Here is a 15,249-nt window from a genome sequence, read left to right on the forward strand (position 1 = left end):
AGACATGAGAGGACAGCATGCAAAAACATGCATTTCAAAACACAGTAAAAGGAGAAAATAAGAAAAGATTAAAACTATTGCTAGGGCCAACTCTATTGTGGACTGACAGTCATATGTGATCACAAGACTGGTTGTTTTTTAGCCACTGTTTAAAAGCTGTGAAAGTGGGGATCTCCCTCAGTGTGAGAGGGAGCTCATTCCAGTATTGACAACCTTTTATGGACAGTACATTTTGACTGAAGGTAGACTTTCTGCCATGGACCTCACAGTCACCCCTGGATGTAGACCTGGTGTCATACCCACTGTCTCTCTTTTTGTCTCCACCAGGCCGAAAGCATGGGGAGAGAGTATGTTTTGCACTCCGTCCGTCCGTCCGTCCGTCCGTCTGTGAACAGCTAATCTCCGGCACCGTTAACCCGGTTGATGCCAAATTTTGCACACCTACTCCCTGGATGCCAACGATGAACCTCTGCCCCAGAATTTCCAGAACGACTGGTTATAGCGCCACCAGGAGGCCGATTTGTGCAAAACAAGTTTTTGGACAGTATACCTACAGATTTTGTCCAAACATCACGCACATTGGTACACAGTCTCTCTAGAGCCATTCAACGAAACGGGTCTTTCAGATTTCTCAGACTCCATCCTGATTGGCTAAGATTGGCTTCCAAAGTTCGAAGTAGTGCTCAGTTTCAAACAAGATACTGCAAATCATGAACACATCGTGTGATTTCCGTGAAATTGTGCACGCACATTCCCACTAGGCCGAGGAAGAAATGCCACATGAACATTTTCAACTCAGCCTCATGGTGGTGCTATAACTGGCCGAAAAGTGTTTTTACCTCCAACTGCACAGATCTGTCTAAAACTTTGTATGCACACTCCCTAGAAGCCAAGGAAAAACCTTTGCCTGGAATTTTTCACATCTGCTCTTTATAGCGCCACCAGGAGGCCGACATATGTAAAACACATTTTCTAATATTACTCCTTCAGATTTTATCCAAATTTCACGCAAATCGGTACACATGCTCTCCATAGTCATGTGATCAAGACGGGTTTGTTTGATTTCTCATAATCCACCTTCATTGCCTAAGATTGGCTTCTAAACTTTTCAGGAGTAGCCCGCTTTGTACAAACTACTCAACGCAGCGTCCGATCGCAGTGAAACTGTGCATGCATATTCTGGTGTATGTGTTTGGTCCGACGATTCATTGATCCGATACCCCTAACCCCTAACCTAACCATAACCGCAAGCACGGGAGCAGGCGCTAGTCCGAGGTGCGGACGCATGTCGAACCAATGCTCCGTCGGACCATAGTATGCCTACCGCATATTCTAACTAGGCTGAGGAAGAAATGCCACTTGACAGTTTTCAAATCAGCCTCATGGTGGCACTACAACAGGCCAAGCCACGTCTCACACACACACACACACACACACACACACACACACACACACACATACACACACACACACACACACACACACACACACACACACACACACACACACACACACACACACACACACACACACACAAAACATGATTATATTACTCCTAAACATTTTGCCAAACATCACACACACTCCTATCCTCCTGGTGGAGACCTGTGCCCAGAAGGGCACTTTTTCTAGTTTTGTTGTGTTTTGTTTTGAAATGTTGCTGTTAGCCTAGCTGCATCTAACCGTTAGCTTGCAAGATATCTAGGCTGTTTACGTTTTATTTGTGAGGGTGCATTAGTCAGAACTGCAGCATCACTCCCAATCTTCCGCCGTAGTCTGAAAACCCACCTTTTCAGACTCCATCATGGCCCATAGCACTTACCCTACCCCCTTCGACAGCACTTTTTAGACTTAGATAGCATTTGATACAGACTTATAGCATGTTATGTAGACGGCACAATAATTGAATTGTATGTAGTCATAGCACTTCATAGTATATATGTACAGCATAGTATAGTATATATGTATAGTTTATATGTACAGTGTCATTATATAGATATGTTCTAGCTACGTTCTTAGCTTACGCATGTTTCTTGATAAATGCTTTTTATATATGTGATGTATTCCCATGCCTTTTGTTCTTGCTTAATGTAAGTCGCTCTGGATTAAGAGCGTCTGCTAAATGCCTAAATTGTAAATTGTAAATTGCATTAACGTCCTCATAAACATGCTTTGTTTATTATGGTAATATTTCAGACATTATGTCATACTACTTATTGTGATTTGGGTAGGTGCCTTTCACGATGTTTTCCACAGTAATGGATGTTTAGCATTTCAGTCAGCAGAGATGTGTTTATAGTAGGCTACTTTGATGAAAATATTGTGTTCTCAAATCAGCTTGAATAGACCTGTGGCATCAAATAGGCTAACTAGCTGCTAAACATTCTTGTCCTATGGTGTGCATTAGATGACGGTCATATAAAGTCATGTCCAGGTAGTCACAAGTGCTTGCCATGCCTCCAGTCTGTGTCTTCCTAAATGTTTGTGGGAGTTACTGCATGATTTTGACTTTGGGCCAGGTGTAACTGTCATACCATAATATTATGTGTATATGTGCCGTAAATGAGAAAATATAAGTGTCCCCACTTTACCTGTATTCACATTCAATATGCATATTATGTACAAATGTATTTATTAATATTAACTAAGCTGATATTCACAAACATGTCTTGACAAGTTTGGCGAGTCAATTCAAGAAAAGCTAAGGTGTGTCAAGGACTCCTGATAGCATCATCAATGTCCATTTAGACAGGCTATAAAGGTAGGCTACTAGTCATGCTGCTTCATCATGTAAACATATTTACAATTCTCTACGACACATATACATTATGCAACAATTTGATGGCGGCCAAACCATCTCGTAAATAACACAACAAACTATGTGTGGAACTAAAATGAACATCTCTGTAATTTACTTAAGTTAAAAACACTAGAGGTGTAAATAAACGAAGTTTTCAAATGCAGTCTCTGTTCTGAGATGAGAGATTCAGCACCATGGACAGAGCAGAGGATTTCACAGAGAACTTTCTTTTTCAGTTCCTTGCCAGAGGTGTGTGCATAGTTTAGAGATCATCAAAGTCGTACGATTTGTCACACACATTATTACCACAGTGAAATTTGTTCTCTGCATTTGACCCATCTCTTGCGGTGAGCCGCAGCCAAGGAGCGGTGAGCTGCAGCTGTGCCGTGCTGGGAATCATTTGATTAGCTGATTTAACCCCCCAATCCAACCCTTTGATGCTGAATGCCAAGCAGGGAAGCGTTGGGTCCCATTTTTACAGTCTTTGCTATGACCCGGCCTCCGGCCGGTGATCGAACCCCAACCTACCAGTTTCAGTACGGACACGCTAACCACAAGGCCACTATCTTTTCAAAGAAAGAGATGGATTCATACCACATGCCTTCAATGCCATATTGACATCCATGACATACATGTGACATCAGAAATGGAAAAACAACATAAAATGTCTTAATAAGGTGTTGGGCCACCAGGAGCTGCCAGAGTAACTTCAATGCACTTGACTTTGGCCTAGATTCTACAAGTCTAGAACTCTACAGGAAGGATGAAAATATTCCCTGATTAGGTGTTCAATTGGGTTGAGATCTGGTCAACTGTAAAGTTTATAGAATATGACCCTTTAAAGCCAAATGTATGATTGACTGTACCTTGTGCTGTTTGCAAGTATTCAATCAATCCATCACTTTTATACCCATCAAACCGTTCAGAGACCCCTCATGGCCTGTAGATGGTGGCATTTTCATTCTACAAGATTCCACTCGCATCAGGATAGAAATGCGTCATCATCACATAGCCTATTATACATTTTAGAAAGATAAACAATAAAATAAAATATTACAAAATACCCATTGCTGGGAAAGCTACAGACACAATATGCATAAAAAGGTGAAATATAATCAGATTAATAATGGTATACACTAAGAATGTTTGCAAAATATACACATGCTATATACAAAATACAATTCAACATACTATTCTCCTGCACTTCTTGAACTGTATTCACAATATTAATGCCAAATTAGGCATTTTAAAGTTTTCCCAGTCTGACTTGTTTCAAAAATAGCATTGATCATTTCAAGTGCATACTGTACTGTACATACCACCTGTATACAGTATATAATTTAATATAAACCATGTTCTTAATGGTGTTAGAAATGTCTACTGCTATACAATAAACACATCTGCAAGGTATTTTCATGTCTGAAATGTGTTTTATTTTTATATCATGAACATACCTGGAGATAAAAAAAAAGGGGATACAATACACTTTTTGTCCTATTCATTCAATACTGCTTCAAGAGCACGATCGAGAGTCTGATGTTCAAGGCTTGAACACAAGTAGCACATAAGCGCTAAAGGCTGAGATAAAAGTAAAGCTGATCAAATGTCATCACATGAGAGATGGCAGGTTCATCTCCTCAGAGCTGAGAGACAAATCTAGACCCAAACCCTTCACTTTGCCATTGATTGTTCATGTCAATATTTGTAAAAATCCTGCATTGAAAACTTCTTAAAAGTTACAAAAGTATTGCCATCAAAATACACTTACAGAACCAAACATAAAAGCCCTCAGGCCTAGTGACGCCAACCTCCTTGGCGAGAGAACCCCATGGAATGCACTCCCCAATACTCCCAGAGAAGCCCCCACCCTCAAATATTCAAACCACTGTCAATGTCGGATACAACAAAATGTACATGTATGTATGTGTATTCATTGCATCAAGAAAAAGAAAAATAACTCCAGCCACACACCACTATTCTCATCATTCCACAGTTTTTATTGATTTTATTCATTGATTGATTGATTGATTTAAATCTTTATTTCACAGTATGTAGAATGGGTAGAACACATTTCATGGGTAGGGTACATTTCAAACGTTAATACAAAAACTATTACTTGTGGACAAACCATGATAAAGCATTTACACTTATTTACAACAGGGTCCACCATTTTCAATTCATCAGAACATTTAGAGAAATACGGTACAAATATACACTTATATACAAAAAAGGGAAAAACATGTACAGTATGGAGAAAAGGGGGTGGGGTGGGGGGGACCAGTTTCGAGTTGCAGCCGTCCGTAGGTACCCTTTGAGAGCAGTTTTGAAGGAGTCAAGGGATTCACATGTCTGAATGGCTGTTGGTAGGGCGTTCCACATTTTGGTGGCATAGGAGCGAAATGGATTTAGTCCCTTGTTTGAGCCGAATCTGGTGTTGTGGGTGTGGACTTCGTTGACATTAAGGAAGTATTTAGACAGGTACATGCTGGGTATCTTGGTGGTGGTGTAGCGAATCTTAGACCAGACCCATTGCAAGATTCTGTACTCCCATTCTCTGTGTGTGCCATTTTCTTTTGCAATATCAGAGTCAGAGTCTGGAAACATGACATATGAGAGCTTATTATTGCCACAGTCTTCTGATCTGTGTTGTTGCACTGTGTGGTATAAACACTAGTTATTTCAGCTGCTGTTACCTTTCTGTGTTGGAATCTTGTTGGTTCCATAAGATGATTAACACAGTGAAGGCCAAATGTATTTGCATGTCTTCGTTGAACATGTTGCTTCTTACACGCAAGAATTCTTTCCTAGTCAGTAATGAATGCATTGAAAAACAAATCGTCTAACCCTATTTGCTGTCCATTCAGACAATTTAAACTCATCAAGTTGTTCCAACTTGTGCTTATGTTACAGTGTGTTCCTGAGTGTGAAGACCTCACAGCTGGTGGAGTACTGTCGTCAGGAGGGCATAGTGTTTGAAGGGTACTGCCCCCTGGCCAAGGGACAGGCCCTTAACCATCCCACTGTTCTACAGCTTGCACAAAAGTACCAACGCACCCCTGCTCAAATCTGCATACAAGCATACAGGTATTAATCATGTCATAATATTGACAATCTAGTCAGACCAGACTAGGCCATAAAAGCACATTATCCCCAAGGTTAACAACTCTTTCAATTATTATTGCCTAAACTATATAGTATGCATGCGTTATTATATGTATTAATGTGTTTAACTATCGGGGCGGCTGTGGCTCAGGAGGTAGAGCAGGTCGTCCAATGGCGACCTGATCTACCTACGGTTCGAATCCCGGCTCCTCCTGTCCACATGTCGAAGTGTCCTTGGGCAAGACACTGAACCCTACATTGCCTCCAATGAGTCTGTCGGTGTGAGCTCGCCACCATTGGTGTGTGAATGTGGGAAGTGAGGACGCTGGCCTCGACTGTTCGCCGCCTCACCTCCAAATGTATGAATGAATGAACCATTGTAAAGTGCTTTGAGCACTTGGAAAAGCGCTATAAAAATGCAATTCATTATTAAGGTTTTTACCAACAACATCTCCATTCTAACGTTGCTTCACTATCGCACTCTCTTCTCAACACAAGCCGTCCTCTCTTCTCAACACAAGCCGTCCTATCTGTTGATTCTCTGCATGTTTTCCTCATGGTGCCTTTATGATCTTTGTATTCATAAGTGATTCTTCTCCCTTTTTTCATCATGCTTTTCTGCTTTGTTGCCGGAGTACACCGTGTTGCACATTGCATTCATCTGTTATGAATGGGATCAGATTTTCTTGTGATATTGTAATCTGTGTTGTCCTATAGGCTAGAATTACTTCTCTCCTCTGACCAAACCTGCACTTACTCATCTATTCTACACGACTACATATCACATTATAGTGCTGCACAATTAATCAAAATAAAAGATCAAGATCTAGATTCAGACACTTATGCAATCTCATTTTGTGAAGAATCGTGCAGCACTAGTTGGCTGTCTAATTAATTTTAGTTACTCTTATGTTTTTTTTAAATAAATATGTTCATGGGAAAGAAATGAGAATCGTGATTATTGTGGAGTAAAATCGAGATTCACATTTGAGCAAGAATCGTGCAGCACTATCACATTATATCTCGATTTAAACATACTTTGCCTACATCACATCTCACAGAATAACTTACTTGATCTATCTCAACCACCAACTAATATGGTTGCTGACTCCGTCCCAGTCAGCAGTTAAAAACTCAATTGTAAGGAGATGGATGCAGGTCCTTCTAATGTGAAATTCATAGTCAGAAAACATAGTAGCAATGGGAAATGATGTCAGGAGCCAAGGACAATAGATAACATATCTACGCATTTCTGTATAGACATACTACACTATACAGTATTAAATCGATGGCATAGTCATGAGATGGTGCTATGTTGTTAATAATTTTGGTGTTTCAACAGGTCTTTGATTTCTTGCTCTCTCCTGAGGACATGGACAGCATCAGGAGACTCCACTGCGACATGAAACTCATTCATCTAAGTGATCCACTCTGAAAAGAGCAAACACACACGTGATCCAACACATCTGGACAATGACATTTTGTGTAACAATCTCATAGAACGTCTGCCTTTAAGCCCTGTATTCAGTATGTTAACCTGACAGTGCTTGGTAATATATTATAAATTAAAGTGTTCCTAATAGACTAGTGTGATCAATTTGCAAGCATGTAACGGTTACAGTGTACTTTGGTTGTTACCCTGCTTGGAAATAATACACTAAGACATGACACAGGATAATTGTGTTTATATGTGATACTTTCCCACTGATTCATATGCTGGAATATATCCATTGTGTGTTGCCGTCTTCTGTTTGTTTTTGCATTGCATTTTCTTTTCTCCTATTTTTTTTTTCTTTTTTCCTTGAATGAAATTGCATTGCATTTTATTAAGTGTCACAACCTTCTGGTTTTTAGGTGAAAATCATGTTTGTATTACTTGTCAATCAAATTATACAGTACAGTGTAAATGAATGAAGTTCATATGTCTTGACATTTCAAATGATAGATAGCCTACATTCATCTTAGTCATGAAATCCAATTTGTTGTTTTTCTTTTTTCCTTGTATCTTTGTCCATGGAATGTTTTCTGGGATCCTGGAAGAGTGGGCACCTGAGAAGTCTGTGCAGCTCAATGATTTGAGGATACATTATCAGACAAATGTACACTTCCATATTAGGCCTTAATTAGATGTTAATGTTATTTCAAACTATTTTCCAAAGCATACTTTTTTTTTTTTTCATATTTAGGATATCCAGACTTCTCATCTGGCCTGATGATGCTCAGAGTTTGGTCTTTCGTGTGAAATCTAACCAATAACCATGCTCTAGCTTTTGCCTAAAAGCATGTCATCTTTAACACAAACTTCACCAAATATGTGTTTAGGCCAAATTTGCACACTGAATGTTGTTCAATCAATGGAGACTAATTCATTTTCAGTTAGGCTGCCTTAAGATTGTGAACATTATCTGTATTTCAGCTGGTATGTGACTTTGTGCTATAAGTCAGAAATGTGAATTGTCAGTACAACCATGATTTCTGAAGCTCTGAAACTGGTTATGACTAGTGCCACCTTCTGGTCACATTGATTTAGTGCAGTCACATTCTGCATTATTTTTTACTTCATCTCCCCACACACTAGGTCTGCTTACAACTCTGTTCTTTTAAATCAAAGCTGAAGACCTTTGCCTTTTTACTAAGGTTTTTGAAACTTTCACAAATTAGCTTGCTTCCTGCTCAATAGCCTGAGAGCTCTGATCAAACTAAACAGCGATCCTGCTGAAATATTTTCCTTGCAAATGTTTCTTGAGAGATCACAAAGTGGTAGATCTTTCTATTATCAGACGTATTGGCAGAGACATTTTCCACTATAGAGAATTTCCTGCATCACTGTACTAATGCAACATTCATGCAGTACATGGACGCACAGACTGCACAACTGGTGCAACTAAACTGAAGACCCACAACTATGACGCTGCATAGTGCTAGTCTATGGTTAAGAAACTTGCAGCAAATTAGGTGACAGCTTTACTGTCCAGAAACCAAAGTTACAGTTATCACACCTGGAGACACACTGTTCACTGTTGAAGAAATACTATAGGAATATAATATAATATCTGAACTAAATGGATGCACCTGGGACGTATCCTCATGTATAGGCCTATCCCAAGGTCATCAGGGTTTCGGGTCTCGCAACACCCCTCACTCAGATGACCTTATACGTCCCAGTAGCTACCCACCATCAGTCCCATTAGGGAAAGACAGGGCCACACAGTCCGTCGCTCCCGAACTACTCTACCGGGACTGGGAGGTCTGGCACGTGGAAGGACTAGGCTCTGTGGGTCGACTCCTGTCCGGGCCCCTCCTTCATGACTTTGTATCTATAAAATATGCATATGAAGTATGAGAAGGTACATTTTTGATTCATTGTAAGCAGTGTACAGTATCAACTGCTGTTCTCATTCAGCCCAGTTATTTCAAGTTCATGTCACTTCAGTGGATCGCCGTATGGAGCGCCATCCTGAGGATAAAGCATGTGAGTAGTACCATTAATATGTCAGACTTTGGACAAATAACAGAGGTTGAATGATGAAGATTAATATTGGGGGAAGCGAGCATATTCTTGGCATCTGATGGCATAGATATGCAAGCTTGTGAATCTCAGATGTACATTCATATTGTTATATGGTTTGAAGGGTGTACTGTGTGTGTGTGTGTGTGTGTGTGTGTGTGTGTGCGCGTGCGTGCGTGTCTGTGTGTGTGTCTGTCTGTCTGTCTGTGTGAGCATAAGTACACATACATTATGTAGACCTACCTACTACAGCGGCGTGCACAGAGGCACCAACGTGCCAAAGGTCCACCACTGCTGCCTTCCCCTGCCCCTCCTGTGACAAAGTCTGCGGATTGCGCGTCGGTCTGAACAGCCACCTGGCTATGCACAGATGACAGACACAACAATAATCACAAATCCTATTTGGAGCAACGTCATCGTCGACATCGACGGACTGCCATAAGCAAGTAAGTGTGTGCGTGTGTGCGTGTGTGTGTGTGTGTGTGTGTGTGTGTGTGTGTGTGTGTGTGTGTGTGTGTGTGTGTGTGTGTGTGTGTGACGTGTACAAACTGTACATGTAGGCAAGATAAGGCAATTGTATTTATATAGCACCTTTCATACACAAGGCAATTCAAAGTGCTTTACAGAATAAAAAACAAAGATTACAATAGACAAAATTAAATACTGTAAGATAAAGGAGCATATGAATTCGAACAAATATATGTTTTTAAATTAGACTTAAAAACCGCTATGGTTGGGGATTTCCTAATGTATCCTGGAATATTATTCCAGGTTTGTGGTGCATAGTGAAATGCTGCTTCAGTGCTTCCCCATGTTTTGTTCCAACTATGGGGTGAACAATTAGTAGGCCAGCCCCAGATGACCTGAGGGTTCTAGATGGTTCATATGGCTTCAGCATGTCTGAGATGTAGCTGGGCCCAAAGCCACAAACAGATTTATAGACAAGTAACAACATTTTAAAAGTTGGAAATACATTGTTTTCAACGAGGGCGGCGCAAATAAGAGCTATTTTAAGCATGTGTGCAACATGACAACTGTTCTAAAGTATTGTACAGTAACAACTAAAGTCTCTTTAATGTTTATGTTGTACTATTACTACAAAACAATCTAAAATAAAGGGATTTAAGATCATTAAAGCTGGGCTGTTGCCTGAGTCCAATGCATTTTCTGCCTACTTCCAGTCTGCAGGACTTGTCCCAGTTGGTTGTCCCAATGTCCCCATGCTCAATAGAAGTCTATGTAGAAGAGCCACCATTGGACTGGCCCCATGAAGTGAACGCAGTTTGCATAACTCTGGCTATATCTAAGGCTCTGGGCTACAGTACATAGGTGAAATTCGTCCTCTGCATTTTACCCATCCTGTGAACTTATTGATTTGTTATTTTCAAATAGACGTGAGTAGGGTTAAAGTGGTTAAAGTACTGATTTTTATAACTGTAGTATTAGTAGGCTAAACACATTTTGCAGGGACTCCCCTGAACCCCCCCCCAGGTATATGGTCAAGTTCAAGACAGAAGGCCTTGAACTTTAGTCTTCGACACAAAAGTCGAAAGGTCTCTATTCAATCTATTCAATACACAACAACAGGGGGTGTTACTGTGTATTGAACAGATGAGTTTACTATCAATATAGTGCTGTCATGTGGGCCACATTTAGCCTACATAACTAATGGGGTATTCGGTTCATTATGTAAATCAGTAACAGTGGCCGACATGACAGTAGCTACAGAAGTTACAGAACGGTTGCTAAATGTCTTGAACGTGATCTGACACCGTGATGTCATGTAAACGCTGAATTACAATACCCAAAATCTCGGCCGAGTCTCGGTCACTCCAGCATGGCGATGTTACCGTGAAATTGGTGACCTGCTGAAATAGGTCATATAACACATCATATAAATAAACGTCAGTGTCCATTCCATAAATACGCGGTATTTAGGCCATGTGTCAAAGACCTCCATGTAAGTTATTTGAAGTCCACAAGATGATCACATATTTTGTCAGGTCACCAATTTCACCGTAACACTGCCATGTCACACACACACACACACACACACTGACTACACTACGCTACGAGGCTGATGTAAATAAATAATCTCATTGATCTGCAGTGGCATGCAGATGCAGTGGTGGTTCAAGTTCAACAATCAACGACTCATATTTTCTCCTCTAAACGTAACATATGTGTCACTTGAATTAAAACAAAACTAATAACAATAGCAAAAATCCAAAAATAAACACACGAAACCAATTTGTTACTTCGGGCGCGTTCGGAAATACCGCACTCGTGCGATATTTCCGAACGCACCCTAAGCGACGACATCATCGTCACTTGGTGGAAAGCCCCCCGAAGCCAGGTCGGTGAGGCGAGGTTACACCTATGGGTTACACTTGAACTGAAAAGTTAGTTGACATATAAACCGACCAATCAACGAGCAGCGACAGCCCAACAGTCAACCAATCAATGACGGACGAGGGGCGGGCCGCGCCGCCGCGGGCACTAGCACGCGTAGGGGGCGGAGCTGCACATAAAAAGCCGAGTCGCACGGTTTCAACCTCAGACGCATTGAATCCTAAACAGAGACAGTCGCATCTACCTACCCGCTTAACAGCATCATTACCATACCACCACCTGCTCAACAGCCACAGACTTCACTAACCAACCACCATTACACACAGTTACAGAAAGGATACATCGACAACCACGAAAGGAACTAGTGTTTATCTTGCACCAGTGCTAATATTGTTGCTTTTCATTTTCAACAGTGAGTTTTATTTTCGAATTACTCGTACGTTGGGTTTGGGGTAAGGGCCGGGGAACGGTCTGTTACCGTTGCCGCCTGTCGGTATCGTTGCGTTGATAACGTCTGTAGTTGTGTTTTTCAAATAAGTTTGTAAGCATTTGGGCTGTCGGTATCGTCGTGTCGATAACGTCTGTAGTTGTGATTTTCATAAACGTTTGAAAGCATTTAGGCTGTCGGTAGCCGTTGTAGCCTAGCTTGGCCACAACTACTATCACAGAGGGCAATTGTTTTTTGCACCGTCAGGTTCCCGTCTTAATTATTACCGTTGTACTGGGTTTAAAACTTTTGTTAGTTAGGCGGCCTACATTTAAAAGTTAACTCAAATTGTGGCTTGGCCATTACATTTTGAATCAAACTATAACAACATAGCTGACCAGACCTAAGCTAACTACTTGTAGCATAAATAATACTCATTGTTAGATCTGTTTTTTTACATTTCTCTTTCACAGGTGTATCAGCCTTGTACAACTCTCAGCTCTCTCAGTACTCTCTCTCTCTCTCTCTCATTCTCAGTTCTCTCTCCACAGGCACATAGCACTGATAGCAGCTCCTCTCGCTCTCCCCCCCCCCCCCCCCCCCACAGGCACAGCAGCACCTCTCTCTCTCGCTCTCCACAGAGCAGCACCTCTCTCTCAGTTCTCTCTCTCTCTCCACAGAATGGAGCAGTATAGTCTCAGGTTGATCAACGAGCCGGCTGTCTCTGGACGTGCAGGTAAGTTGAGGGCTCGTTCCAGAAGGCAGGTAGACGTCCGCGTGGACAACCTGAGGAACCGCCCCCTGACCGATGACGACCTGGCCGTCATCACAGCGTGTGTCCCTGATCTGTACCGCCAGTTCGACCAGGTATGTGACGTTTCCTCACTAGTAGTAGTTGAGAAGCAGCTGCTCAGACCCCCGAAGGATGTCACACCCGTTGTTGAGGAGAAACCCTGTGCATGCTACTATGACCACCTCACTAAAGAGTGGAGGCCGGTGCGTGCAAGCTATGACCGGCGTAGAAAGCAGTGGAGACCTGCTTTTATTCCAACGGTCGTGCGGTGTCTCTGTACTCGCTACGTCCACAGTAGTAAGACGTGGGTTCTGGTGCGACCGCCCACGCCACCAGCCAGGGTGGTGACTACCCAGAGCAACAGCCTGTTCCATGAGTTCTCTGGGTGCCTCGTGACTCCACCACACCCTGATACCCTAACGCCCCCCTTCGGGTGTTGGAAAGCCCGCTGTGGCAACCGTTATGACCTTGTGGAGGTGAACGGTCAGCAGCTGGCCAGAGTCATCTCAGGTGTCTCCGCCACATGGGAGCTGGGCGGAAGGCCAGTCCAGCGCCAGTGGAGGGTGACTGTCTATAGGTCAGACGGACAGATGCAGCTGTCCGTGTTCTGTAGCTTCCCTGGAGAAAAGGTACGGAGGCGTTTCGTCTTTAGTGACGGGGCGCCTTCCCCTTCTCCATCGCTGAAGAGGAAGGCCGATGTGACCATCGACAGAGGCCCTCCTCGAAGCAAGACAGGTCTAAGACTGTAACTCAGACAGACCTGGGGTGCGGTGTTCATTGTAGCAGCTGCATGCACAGGGTATTTCCTCAACAACGGGGGTGCATCAAGTTGAACAAGGAGCTGTCTATCTCTGCACGTGCAGGTAAGTTGAGGGCCAGACATTTTTATTTCATACCTTACACATAGAATTGTGTGGAATTAATACGGAATGCTTTTCGTAGTACTTTGATGAGAGTATCGACCAGGTAAGTGACCTTTCCTAGACGACAAGCAGCTCTTAACTCTTTGAGATATTCATGGATTTCTATATAGTTTTTAGACTTCTCTATGGCAGAATGGCGTTTTTGAATGATTTATTGAAAATTCTCTGTTGTGAATGTGTGACAACGAAAGACCTTCAGAGAAAGCTTGGCTTGTCTGCTTCCAGGAAAAAAATGAACTGAGTTGATAAAATGTTTAGTTTTTGTGTTGAAAGCCTTTTAAAAGAGCCTGCATTTACACTGGGTAGTGTTTCTAGGACAACAAAAAAAGTTATGCCCGGTTGAAGTTTTATTTTCTAAATAACTTTTTTTCTGCTGGGCGTACATAGCCATGCAATATCTCATTTTAAAGGGTGAGTTGTCTAGTTCAATTAAAATAAAATAAAAAGTTTCTCACATGTACCACTGTAGATATTTTGCCATCTATAAATAGCATGGTCAGTCATGATCAATCTGACCTATCCAGCTAAAAGTCCCCCTAGCTCTGAAATGGAACATCATATAAACTCAATTCTTTTTTGGGGTAAAATTAGACATTCTAACGCACATTTTGATATATACCATGTTTAAATAGTCTTACCAGTACCGTGTCTATTCATGCATGTATCTCAAAAACCTGTTGTGAAGAAACAGTTTTGATAAAAAAACACATCCAAGGACATTGTTTTGATATGACTTTGTGCCCATGATATGTATCAAAATATAGACTTGAATGTATACTGTATTATAACAAAAAAATTGGGTTCTTACCATCTACCGTTACAGAGTAAATCACAGTTGAAACTCGCTTAGTCAAACCATAAACCTCAGAATAGTGAACAAAATAGCCATGACAGGTCTAACTCATTGTAAAAGCTTGTCTTTTATTTTTTATGACTACTAACATAATACAATTATAATAAATATTACAGAAAATAAATAGGCCTACATACAAAACAGTTGTCCCCAAACTCCCCAGTGTCCCCAAACCACTGCATTCCAGTTGTTCTTGACGGTGTGTGTGTGTGTAGGCTAAATTAAAAAAAAACAACAACTGAAATGAATGAATGCATCCGGTTCAGTGTCGGAGAAATCCATCGCAGTCTTGACTCTTCGTCTTCATCATCATCATCATCATCCTCCTCCTCCTCCTCATCTGATGCCAGTTCTAAATATATAAAAATAAACATTTAGCTGTAGTCAGCCCGGCCAATAGCCAGTTGGGGGGGGACGGGGGACGTAGGCTATCTGACATCATCGTCATCATCATCATCACACGGAGACACACTAAACAATGTACAATCATG

This window comes from Electrona antarctica (genome assembly GCF_951216825.1).
Source record: "Electrona antarctica genome assembly, chromosome: 15".
NCBI classification, from domain to species: Eukaryota; Metazoa; Chordata; class Actinopteri; order Myctophiformes; family Myctophidae; genus Electrona; species Electrona antarctica.